Source organism: Schistocerca americana, chromosome 2 (genome assembly GCF_021461395.2).
Source record: "Schistocerca americana isolate TAMUIC-IGC-003095 chromosome 2, iqSchAmer2.1, whole genome shotgun sequence".
NCBI lineage: Eukaryota > Metazoa > Arthropoda > Insecta > Orthoptera > Acrididae > Schistocerca > Schistocerca americana.
Window position 1 is genome coordinate 134,113,709 of NC_060120.1, and position 11,520 is coordinate 134,125,228.

The following is an 11,520-nucleotide window of genomic DNA, read 5'->3' on the forward strand; positions in this document are numbered from 1 at the left end:
AGACCTCACGCCCCACGTGTTGAGCAATTCGGCGGTACGTCCACCCGGCCTCCCGAATGCCCACTATACGCCCTCGCTCAAAGTCCGTCAACTGCACATACGGTTCACGTCCACGCTGTCGCGGCATGCTACCAGTGTTAAAGACTGCGATGGAGCTCCGTATGCCACGGCAAACTGGCTGACACTGACGGCGGCGGTGCACAAATGCTGCGCAGCTAGCGCCATTCGACGGCCAACACCGCGGTTCCTGGTGTGTCCGCTGTGCCTTGCGTGTGATCATTGCTTGTACAGCCCTCTCGCAGTGTCCGGAGCAAGTATGGTGGGTCTGACACACCGGTGTCAATGTGTTCTTTTTTCCATTTCCAGGAGTGTAAAATGGTAAGACAGAGATTTAGGAACCAGATTTTAAATTGTAAGACATTTCCAGGGGCAGATGTGTACTCTGACCCCAATCTATTGGTTATGAACCGTAGATTAAAACTGAAGAATCAGCAAAAAGGTGGGAAATTAAGGAGATGGGACCTGGATAAACTGAAATAACCATAGGTTGTACAGAGTTTCAGGGAGCATAATGGAACAACTGACAGGAATGGGGAAAAGAAATACAGTAGAAGAAGAATGGGTAGCTCTGAGGGATGAAGTAGTGAATGCAGCAGAGGATCAAGTAGGTAAAAAGACGAGGGCTAATAGAAATCCTTGGGCAACAGAAGCGATACTGAATTTAATTGATGAAAGGAGAAAGTACAAAAATGCAGTAAGTGAAGCAGGCAAAAAGGAATACAAACGTCTCAAAAATGAGATCGACAGGACGTGCAAAATGGCTAAGCGGGGATGGCTAGAGGACAAATGTATGGATGTAGAGGCTTATCTCACGAGGGGTAAGATAGATACTGCCTACAGGAAAATTAAAGAGACCTTTGGAGAAAAGAGAACCACTTGCATGAATATCAAGAGTTCAGACGGAAACCCAGTTCCAAGCAAAGAAGGGAAAGAGGAAAGGTGAAAGGAGTATATAGAAGGTCTCTACAGGGGCGATGTTCTTGAGGACAATATTACGGAAATGGAAGAGGACGTAGATGAAGATGAAATGGGAGATATGATACTGCGTGAAGAGTTTGACAGAACACTGAAAGACCTAAGTCGAAACAAGGCCCCGGGAGTAGGCAACATTCCATTAGAACAACTGACAGCCTTGGGAGAGCCAGTCCTGACAAAACTCCACCATCTGGTGAGCAAGATTTATGAGACAGGCGAAATTCCCTCAGACATCAAGAAGAATATAATAATTTCAATCCCAAACAAAGCAGGTGTTGACAGATGTGAAAATTACCGAACTATCAGTTTAATAAGTCACAGCTGCAAAATACTAACGCAAATTCTTTACAGACGAATGGAAAAACTGGTACAAGCTGACCTCGGGGAAGATCTGTGTGGATTCCGTAGAAATGTTGGAACACGTGAGGGAATACTGACCCTACGACTTATCTTAGAAGAAAGATTAAGGAAAGGCAAACCTACGTTTCTAGCATTTGTAGACTTAGAGAAAGCTTTTGACAATGTTCACTGGAATACTCACTTTCAAATTCTGAAGGTGGCAGGGGTAACATACAGGGAGCGAAAGGCTATTTACAATTTGTACAGAAACCAGATGGCAGTTATAAGAGTCGAGGGACATGAAAGGGAAGCAGTGGTTGGGAAGGGAGTGAGACAGGGTTGTAGCCTCTCCCCGATGCTATTCAATCTGTATATTGAGCAAACAGTAAAGGAAACAAGAGATAAGTTCGGAGTAGGTATTAAAATCCATGGAAAAGAAATAAAAACTTTGAGGTTCGCCGATGACATTGTAATTCTGTCAGAGACAGCAAAGGACTTGGAAGAGCAGTTGAACGGAATGGACAGTGTCTTGAAAGAACAAAAGCAAAAAAAGCATAATGGAATGTAGTCGAATTAAGTCGGGTGATGCTGAGAGAACTACATTAGGAAATGAGACACTTAAAGTAGTAAAGGAGTTTTGCTATTTGGGGAGCAAAATGACTGATGATGGTCGAAGTAGAGAGGATATAAAATGTAGATTGGCAATGGCAAGGAAAGTGTTTCGGAAGAAGAGAAATTTGTTAACATCGAGTATAGATTTAAGTGTCAGGAAGTCGTTTCTGAAAGTATTTGTATGGAGTGTAGCCATGTATGGAAGTGAAACGAAGACGATAAATAATTTAGACAAGAAGAGAATAGAAGCTTTGGAAATGTGTTGCTACAGAAGCTTGCTGAATATTTGATTGGTAAATCACATAACTAATGAAGAGGTATTGAATAGAATTGGAGAGAAGAGAAATTTGTGGCACAACTTGACTAGAAGAAGCGATCGGTTGTTAGGGCATATTCTGAGGCATCAAGGGATCACCACTTTAGTATTGGAGGGCAGCGTGGAGGGTAAAAATCGTAGAGGGAGAACAAGAGATGTATACACGAAACATTCAGATGGATGTAGGTTGCATTATGCATTGGGTCATGAAGCTTGCACAGGATAGAGTAGCGTGGAGAACTGCATCATACCAGTCTCATGACTGAAAACCACAACAACAACAACTTCCTTAATGTAGTAGTGAAAATACTATTAAGTAGTTTAAGTGAAGAAGCAAGAGAATATATTAAAAATGTCATTCCACAATACTTTAAGCGACTAGAAGCAGCATAAGGTGCTGGCGGGATTTCAGACTTTTCATCTGAAAACATACTCTAACTTTATAAGTAAGTTATGTCCTTAATGATATATACAATACATCACTGGCACAGGGAATTTTTCCAGAAGGACTAAAATATGCAGCTGTTAAACCTCTTTCTAAGGAAGTGGAAAGTCGACTTAAGTAATTGTTTGCCAGTTTACTTACTGATATCTTTTTTGAAAATATTCCAAAAACTAATGCATTCAATTGTAGCCTTATATTTAAATAGAAACAGTTTACTTATCACACGGTTTGGATTCCATACGGGTTGCTCGGCTGAGGATGCTTTTTTACTCTTACTCACCAAATTTTACAAGCCTTGGCTAATAAATTATCGACAATTGCTTTTCGTGAACTTTCCAAGGTGTTTGACTGCGTAGCACATGTTTCTCTATTAGAAAAACTTTTGCAGACCACGGGTGTTAATTATACTTGACAAACAGAATGCAAAAGTTGTGCTGTATAATTGAAACAATGTTCAAAGGAGAGAAAGCCTGAATGGACAGGAAACACAAAGGAAGTCCCACAGGACTCAATTTTGGGTTCACTCCTTTTCTTTATATGTGTGAGTGACCTTTCACTTGACATTCATGGAGTAGAAGTGATACTTATTTATGAAGAACCATTAACTTTGAGAAAACACGTAATATTAAGTTCCGTACGTCAGACAGAATTATACTAATAATTGGTGTAGGACATGACCAGAAGTCAATAAACAGCGTAGAATACTGCAAAGCTTTGAGTGTAGATACTGATGAAAGGTTGAACTGGGAGAAGCTTGTTACTGAGGTGCTCAAACAATGATCTTCAGCTACTTTTGCTCTTCATATAATTGCTATTCTTGGAAACAAGCAAATCAGTCTATTGAGATATTTTGCATGTTTGCACTCTATAAGGTGTTATGAGAAAATTTTCTGGGGTAACTCATCACTTAGAAACGAAAAATTGATTGCACAAAAGTTACCAGTTACAATAAGACGAGATGTTAACCCGTGGTCGCCACGTAGGCATCTCTTCAAGGAGTTAGACATTTTAACTACCTCATCACGATACTAACGAAATTCGTCGTAAATAGTCCATCACAATTTCAGAAGAATAGTGATGCCCATACCTAGAATAATAGAAGAAAAGATGAACTTCATTACGAAATATTGTATGTTCTCTGGCCGAGAAAGAAGTTCAGCATGCAGAATCAAAAATATTTGATCAACTGCGCAACAAAATGTCTGACTGGCAGCAAATCAGGTTTTGAATCAAAACGAAAATTATTTCACGAGAACAACTTTTTAGATTCCATGGACGAATTTTTATTTGAAAATTGGTAGCCAGCAGAAAAAGCAGTAGCATGAGTAGGCCTAGAAATTAATACGTTCAGGGAAGGAAGGAAGAAAGGAAGATTTCGTTTAACGTCCTGTCGACATCGAGCTGATCAGAGACGGAGCACCAGCTCGGATTACGTCAAGGACGTGGAAGGAAATAGGCCGTGCCGTTTCAAAGGAACCGTTCTGGGATATGCCTAGAATGATTTAAGGAAATCACGGAAACCTAAAGCAGGATGACCAATCGCGGGTTTGCTAGGCACTGTGCCACCCCACTCGGTAATATTTACGTTCAATAACGTTAAAAGTAATCCCGTACGCTTTGAAAGGGGTATATTAATTTGCCATCGAATGCTGCTCTGTATATCCATCTACAAACACGATCAAATTCGCTACGGGAAAGGGGCAATTCTATTTAAGCTAGTACACTGGACAAGGTTTCACTGCCCATATTTCGCCACGTGAGCTGATAGTATTCATTCTCTACATGTGCAGGGGTAGTACGGGTCTCGATTTATCAAAGCAACGCAACTGCATCCTATATTTACTAGTTGATTTAACCCACAGGAAGAAAAACAACGCAACGGATACGCTAAGAGCCGGCACGACCATGCAGCGACAAACTATTTACTTGCATTCACTGTGCGTTATCTTTAATAGTTTCTGCGATAGTTACTAAAGCTCTCTAAGGGAAAGGAAATGAAACAATCTAAAGTGACAAGCAAGCTGTGTTCAGAAAACTGTTCATTTATTCTGGAACTTGGTAACGGATTGCACACGGGCAAACACTTAGACAATATTTTTATACTTTAGTCCCTTACGTACTCACGGAAAGGAGGTGGATCACGCTAATTTAGCACTGGAAAGCGGCACGAATAGCTTCATGCGTTTGGAAGTACAGTCTTTTTTAGAATGAATATACAATCATGCACTCACATGAGAATTCAACAGAGACAGAAATTAACAACCTACAGCAAATTCCAAGTAGTTGCGGATCATTCATTTGACGCCATAACTATTGGAATTCGATATACTCGTGGGCCCGAGATCCTTCGAGCTATGGAGATCATGAAGTGGAAGTCGATGAAGACGTGGCGTCCGACATCATGGCAAGAGAACAATCATAAAATTTGCGCAGCATTGACATTAGAGCAAACGGAATTGGTACTACGACCACCTAGCAGCGTGAAAGAGAACCACAGGTTTCATGTCAACCACGTGACCTACTACAAGGCCATTCAACAACTCTAATCATGATTCTAGGTTCCACACGAAAGAATTAAACATCACACGCAAAACTGAAAACAATTAAAATGAATCACCCCTCATACACACATCAAAAAGTTTTGCATCCCTTCGGTTCCTAGAGTTCCGGAACCTGCACAGGAAATTGGAATTGAGATCAACGTAAACATCATTTCCTCCATTTTTATTGCTCATGGAACCCATACATTGCATGTTGTACCACCACACAGCGAGACCTTCAGAGAAGGGTGTCCAGATTGCTGTACACACCAGTATCTCTAATACTCAGTAGCACGACCTCTTGCATTGATGCATGCCTGCAATAGTTGTGGCATAGTATCCTCAAGTTCATCAAGGCATTGTTGGTCCAGATTGTCCCAATCTTCAACGACGATTCGGCGTAGATTCCTCAGAGTGGTTGGTGGGTCGCCTCGTCCATAAACAGCCCTTTTCAATGTATCTCTGGCATGTTCGATAGGGTTCATGTCTGGAGAACACGCTAGCCACTCTAGTCGAGCGATGTCGTTATCCTGAAGGAAGTCATTCACATGATGTGCACGATGGAGTTGCGAATTATCGTCCATGCCTCGCCAATAAACTGCCGATATTGTTGCACTTCAGTCGGAGGATGGCATTCACGTATCGTACAGCCATTAAGGCGCCTTCCATGACCACCAGCGGCGTACGTCAGCACCACATAATGCCACCCCAGAACGGCAGGGAAACTCCACCTTGTTGCACTCGCTGGAGAGTGTGTCTAAGGCGATAAGCCTGACCGGGTTGGCTCCGAACACGTCTCCGACAATTGTGTGGTTGATGGCATTGCAACAGTCATCGATGAAGAGAACCTGATGCTAATCCTGAGCGGTCCATTCACCATGTTGTTGGGCCCATCTACACCGCGCTGCATGGTGTCGTGGTTGCAAGGATGGACCTCGCCATGGACATCGGGGGTGAAGTTGCTGCACGAAAAGCAGTATTCAGTATGGTGGCGTTGCTTCCTCCGAGCTATAGTCCGTAGGTGGTGGTCATCCACTGCAGTAGTAGCCCTTGGGCGGCCTGAGCGAGTCATGTAATCGACAGTTCCTGTCTCTCTGCATCTCCTCCATGTCCGAACAACATTGCTTAAGTTCACTCTGAGACGCCTGGACACTTCCCTTGTTGAGAGCCGTTCCTGGCACAGAGTAACAATGCGGACGCGATCGAACCGCGATATTGACAGCCTAGGCATGGTTGAACTACAGACAACACGAGCCATGTACCTCCTTCCTGGTGGAATGAATGGAACTGGCCCGCTGTCGGACCGCTTCCCTCTAATAGGCGCTGCTCATGCATAGTTGTCTACATCTTTGGGCATGTTTAGTGACATCTCTGAACAATCAAAGTGACTGTGTCTGTGATTTAGTATCCACAGTCAACGTCTATCTTCAGGAGTTCTGAGAACCGGGATGATGCAAAAACTTTTTTGATGGTGTACTTGAGTGTGGCGGTAGCATCATGTTTAAACGCATCTTATAAAACCTCAACCTGACGTAACACCTGATACTGTGGTAAACAGGCTTGTTAGTACCGTTGGCTGGAAATCCTACACTGTGACAAGATAAGGACCGAACAAACCACACCTACACAAAGCCAATTCAAATCTTTGGTTTCACAAATATTCGCATTAATCAATATATACACTGTGCAACACAATTGAACGAAAACTTTTGCAAAATCCCGTAACTGACTCCCACTGCTACGTATATTTGTAAAATTTGGCTCTAAGATTCCTACAGACGTCTTCTGTAATTGCATAACTCCAGCTCTGTAACGGTGCAAAAGCGTGGCGACCTGCGACGCCAAACTTGGGCTCGACGATGCGTCATACAGCCAGGTGTAGACAGATGCGAAGAGAAGGTAAGAGCTTAGTTCGTGTGACGTGTAAGGTGGGTTAATGATGTCACATTGGCACCAAATTTCATCACAATTCCGCCCAGTGCCTCCGTGAACGTGTCATATGATGGAAAGGTCGTTATAGACCCTCTTACCCACATTTCAGCCCTTCCTTTGACGCCTCTGCGATGAAGGTCCGAATGAGTGGCAGAGGAAAAGATTTCAGACACACCACCACTCGGAATCGTCACTAAAAGGCCTTAGGAGTCAGCATAAAGAGCATAAATGAAAGCACCACTTTCCTTGTGACATTGATTCCCGCCCATCTGTGGTCGAAAACGACAGTTCTCAGTGCTTTCGGCAACAAGACGTCGTCCTTGATTACCTTTGACGCTTCTGACACCACCTGACGTTTCATACCATCTCCATGGACATTGTGGGGCTGCATCCCCACTGAACGTGGGAGTAACCAAAAATGGTTCAAATATCTCTGAGCAGTATGGGACTTAACATCTGTGGTCATCGGTCCCCTAGAACGTAGAACTACCTAAACCTAACTAACCTAAGGGCATCATACACATCCATGCCCGAGGCAAGATTCGAACCTGCGACCGTAGCGGTCACGCTGCTCCAGACTGAAGCGCCTAGAACCGCACGGCCACAACGGCCGGCGTGGGCGTAACCCTTTGAAGGCAACGCTACAGCAATTTTTCCTCTCTTGAGCAGACTGGAGTCACCAGGGACCGTTTAAAATCATTCGTCGAAATCTGAACGTTATCCGAAGCAGTCAAGTGTGCTTATGCTTCTTCAGTTCTCCTGTGTCATGTTCATGGAAGGGTGCAACATTGACACATGTGGGAATAAAAAGGGAAACGGTTCCTCTAAGGCCTGCCGTTCAGCCTTACCCTCAGTGACACCTGGCGCCGTCTATGGAGGATTCTGAAAATGTTCCTTTACAGAGAAAATGTGTGAAGTATCCAAGACACCTGTAAGAAGGCGACTTGCATCGTATTGGTGTCAAATCCTAAAGGAACTTTTTTAAAATTCTCAATAAATGTGGGCTCTTACCACTGAGGGTGATTCTGACCTGAGGGACTTAGAGGGACCCTTTACCATTGTATTCATGCTTGCGACAAAGTGGCAACCCTCCATGACCACACCACAATACTGTGTGAAACAGAAGGGCTGAAAAAGCATAAGTGCCCTTTACTGCTTCGGATGATCTTGGACGGTACCTAGTGACTTTCACCTGAACACCCGCTACTTTGAATTCCTGCGGAGTGTCGCCTCCGGCGGGCGCAAGGACGTAGAGGGCGCTCCAGGATCGGTCGCAGCGGAGTTGCTGGAAGGTGCGGTCAGAGCCTTCCGGAGGTGGACGACGAAAACTTCTCGCTGCGACAGAGACGGCTGATGAAGAACGGCTACAGACTTGTCCTGGTTCAAAACGGTACAAATGGCTCTAAACACTATGGGACTTAACAGCGGAGGTCACCAGTCCCCTACAACTTAGAACTACTTAAACCTAACTAACCTAAGTACATCACACACATCCATGCCCGAGGCAGGATTCGAACCTGCGACCGTAGCGGTCGCGCAGTTCCAGACTGAAGCGCCTAGAACCGCTTGCCACTCCGGCCGCTTGCCCTGGTGATCCGGTGGACTGGTCGGGGCACATGGCCTGTTAACCGGCAGTTCCAACCCGTTGTTGTGTCGAGATGGCATGAAGAATTTTATGAAGGGGCCTACTGGAACAGCTGCATACCGCCATTCGCCATATTGTGAACACTGAACGACGTTAAACAGCCACGTAAAAATGTGTGATGTGAGCCGAGACGGCCGGTTGCAACTGCTTAACCTACGTGCATTCGAGTGGCCGTTTCAGCCTGTAAAGGCGTATTCACTCTTCAGACGACTGAATAATTTAGTTGGTTGTAGTGAAGTACGTTATTGGTGCGCATCGTGGTTAATGTATTGAGTCCACGTGGTTTTGGATCGGAGTACTTGCCTTGATAACAGTCATATTTATTATAATATGTTGTTGTTGTTGTTGTGGTCTTCAGTCCTGAGACTGGTTTGATGCAGCTCTCCATGCTACTCTATCCTGTGTAAGCTTCTTCATCTCCCAGTACCTACTGCAACCTACATCCTTCTGAATCTGCTTAGTGTATTCATCTCTTGGTCTCCCTCTACGATTTTTACCCTCCACGCTGCCCTCCAATACTAAAGTGGTGATCCCTTGATGACACAGAACATGTCCTACCAACCGATCCCTTCTTCTGGTCAAGTTGTGCCACAAACTTCTCTTCTCCCCAATCCTATTCAATACTTCCTCATTAGTTATGTGATCAACCCATCTAATCTGCAGCATTCTTCTGTAGCACCACATTTCGAAAGCTTCTATTCTCTTTTTGTCTAAACTATTTATCGTCCATGTTTCACTTCCATACATGGCTACACTCCATACAAATACTTTCAGAAAAGACTTCCTGACACTTAAATCTATACTCGATGTTAACAAATTTCTCTTCTTCAGAAACGCTTTCCTTGCCATTGCCAGTCTACATTTTATATCCTCTCTACTTCGACCATCATCAGTTATTTTGCTCCCCAAATAGCAAAACCCCTTTTCTACTTTAAGTGTCTCATTTCCTAATCTAATTCGCTCAGCATCACCCGACTTAATTCGACTACATCCCATTATCCTCGTTTTGCTTTTGTTGATGTTCATCTTATATACTCCTCTCAAGACCCTGTCCATTCCATTCAACTGCTCTTCCAAGTCCTTTGCTGTCTCTGACAGAATTACAATGTCATCGGCGAACCTCAAAGTTTTTATTTCTTCTCCATGGATTTTAATATCTACTGCGAATTTTTTTTTGTTTCCTTTCCTGCTTGCTCAATATACAGATTGAATAACATCGGGGACAGGCTACAACCCTGTCTTACTCCCTTCCTAACCACTGCTTCCCTTTCATGTCTCTCGACTCTTATAACTACCATCTGGTTCCTGTACAAATTGTAAATAGCATTTCGCTCCGTGTATTTTACCCCTGCCACCTTTATAATTTGAAAGAGAGTTATAATATGTGCTATTTATTTGAGTACTGTGTATCTTGTAATTAATTTGATTATTGTTGAAAAAGATGTCTTTCACATTTTGGGAGGAGGGCTTTGTATGGGTAATTTTAACGTGTGAACGATGATATTTTCGCTCAAAAATCGTTCAAATGGCTCTGAGCACTATGGGACTTAACTTCTGAGGTCATCAGTCCCCTAGAACTTAGGACTACTTAAACCTAACTAACCTAAGGACATCACACACATCCATGCCTGAGGCAGGATTCGAACCCGCGACCGTAGTGGTCGCGCGTTTACAGACTGTAGCGCCTATAACCGCTCTGCCACCCCGGCCGGCTAATTCAGTGTACTAATGGACTTTGCTATTGTGGAGGAATTACCTGTGGTCACTGTAATACCTTTATTCTGAAATGCAGGGTGGTAAACTCACTGTATAAATTTAAGTATTTTCTTGTTAAAGTAGCGGGCGGTGGCACCGGAATTTTTATACATGGAGAACAACATCGGTCCTATCACACTTCCCTGGGACAGGACAACATACTGGGTTCTATTAATTAAGAAGTCCTCGAGCCAGTCACATATCTGTGAATCTATTCCACGCACTCGTACCTTTGATAACAGCCTGCAATGGGGCACTGTGTCAAATTCTCTCTGCAAATCTTGAAATATGGAATTCGCCTATTGCCTTTCATCCATAGTTCGTAGTATATCATCTGAGAAAAGGGTAACCTGAGTTCCGCAAGAGCGATGGTTTCTACAATCATGCTGATTCGACACAAAAGCTTCTCAGTCTTAAGAAAATTTAATGTATTCGAACTGAGGATAGGTTCAAGATTTTTGCAGCAAACAGAAGTAATTCTGCGGGCTCATTCTTCTACTCTTCTTTTATACTGGAGTTACCTGCGTTTTTTCCAGTCTCTTGGAAGATTCACGATAAATACAGGCTAGGTAAGGAGCCAATGCCGTAGAGTACTCTTTGTAAAACCGAACTGGGATTGCGTCCGGACATGGTGATTTATTTTCTTTCAAATCTTTTAGTTGTTTCTCTACGGAAGGGATGCTTATTACTACGTCGTTCACATGGGAGTCCGTCCGATGAAGGTATGTTTGCACTATTCTCCTGTGTGAACGGTTTCTTGAACGTGAAATTTAAAACTTCAGCTTTCGGTTTTCTATCTTCAACCTCTACATCGAGACTGGTCAACAACGGACTCAATGGAAGCCTTAGACCCTCTTAGCGAGTTTACACAGGACCAGAATTTTCTCGTATTGTCTGCCAC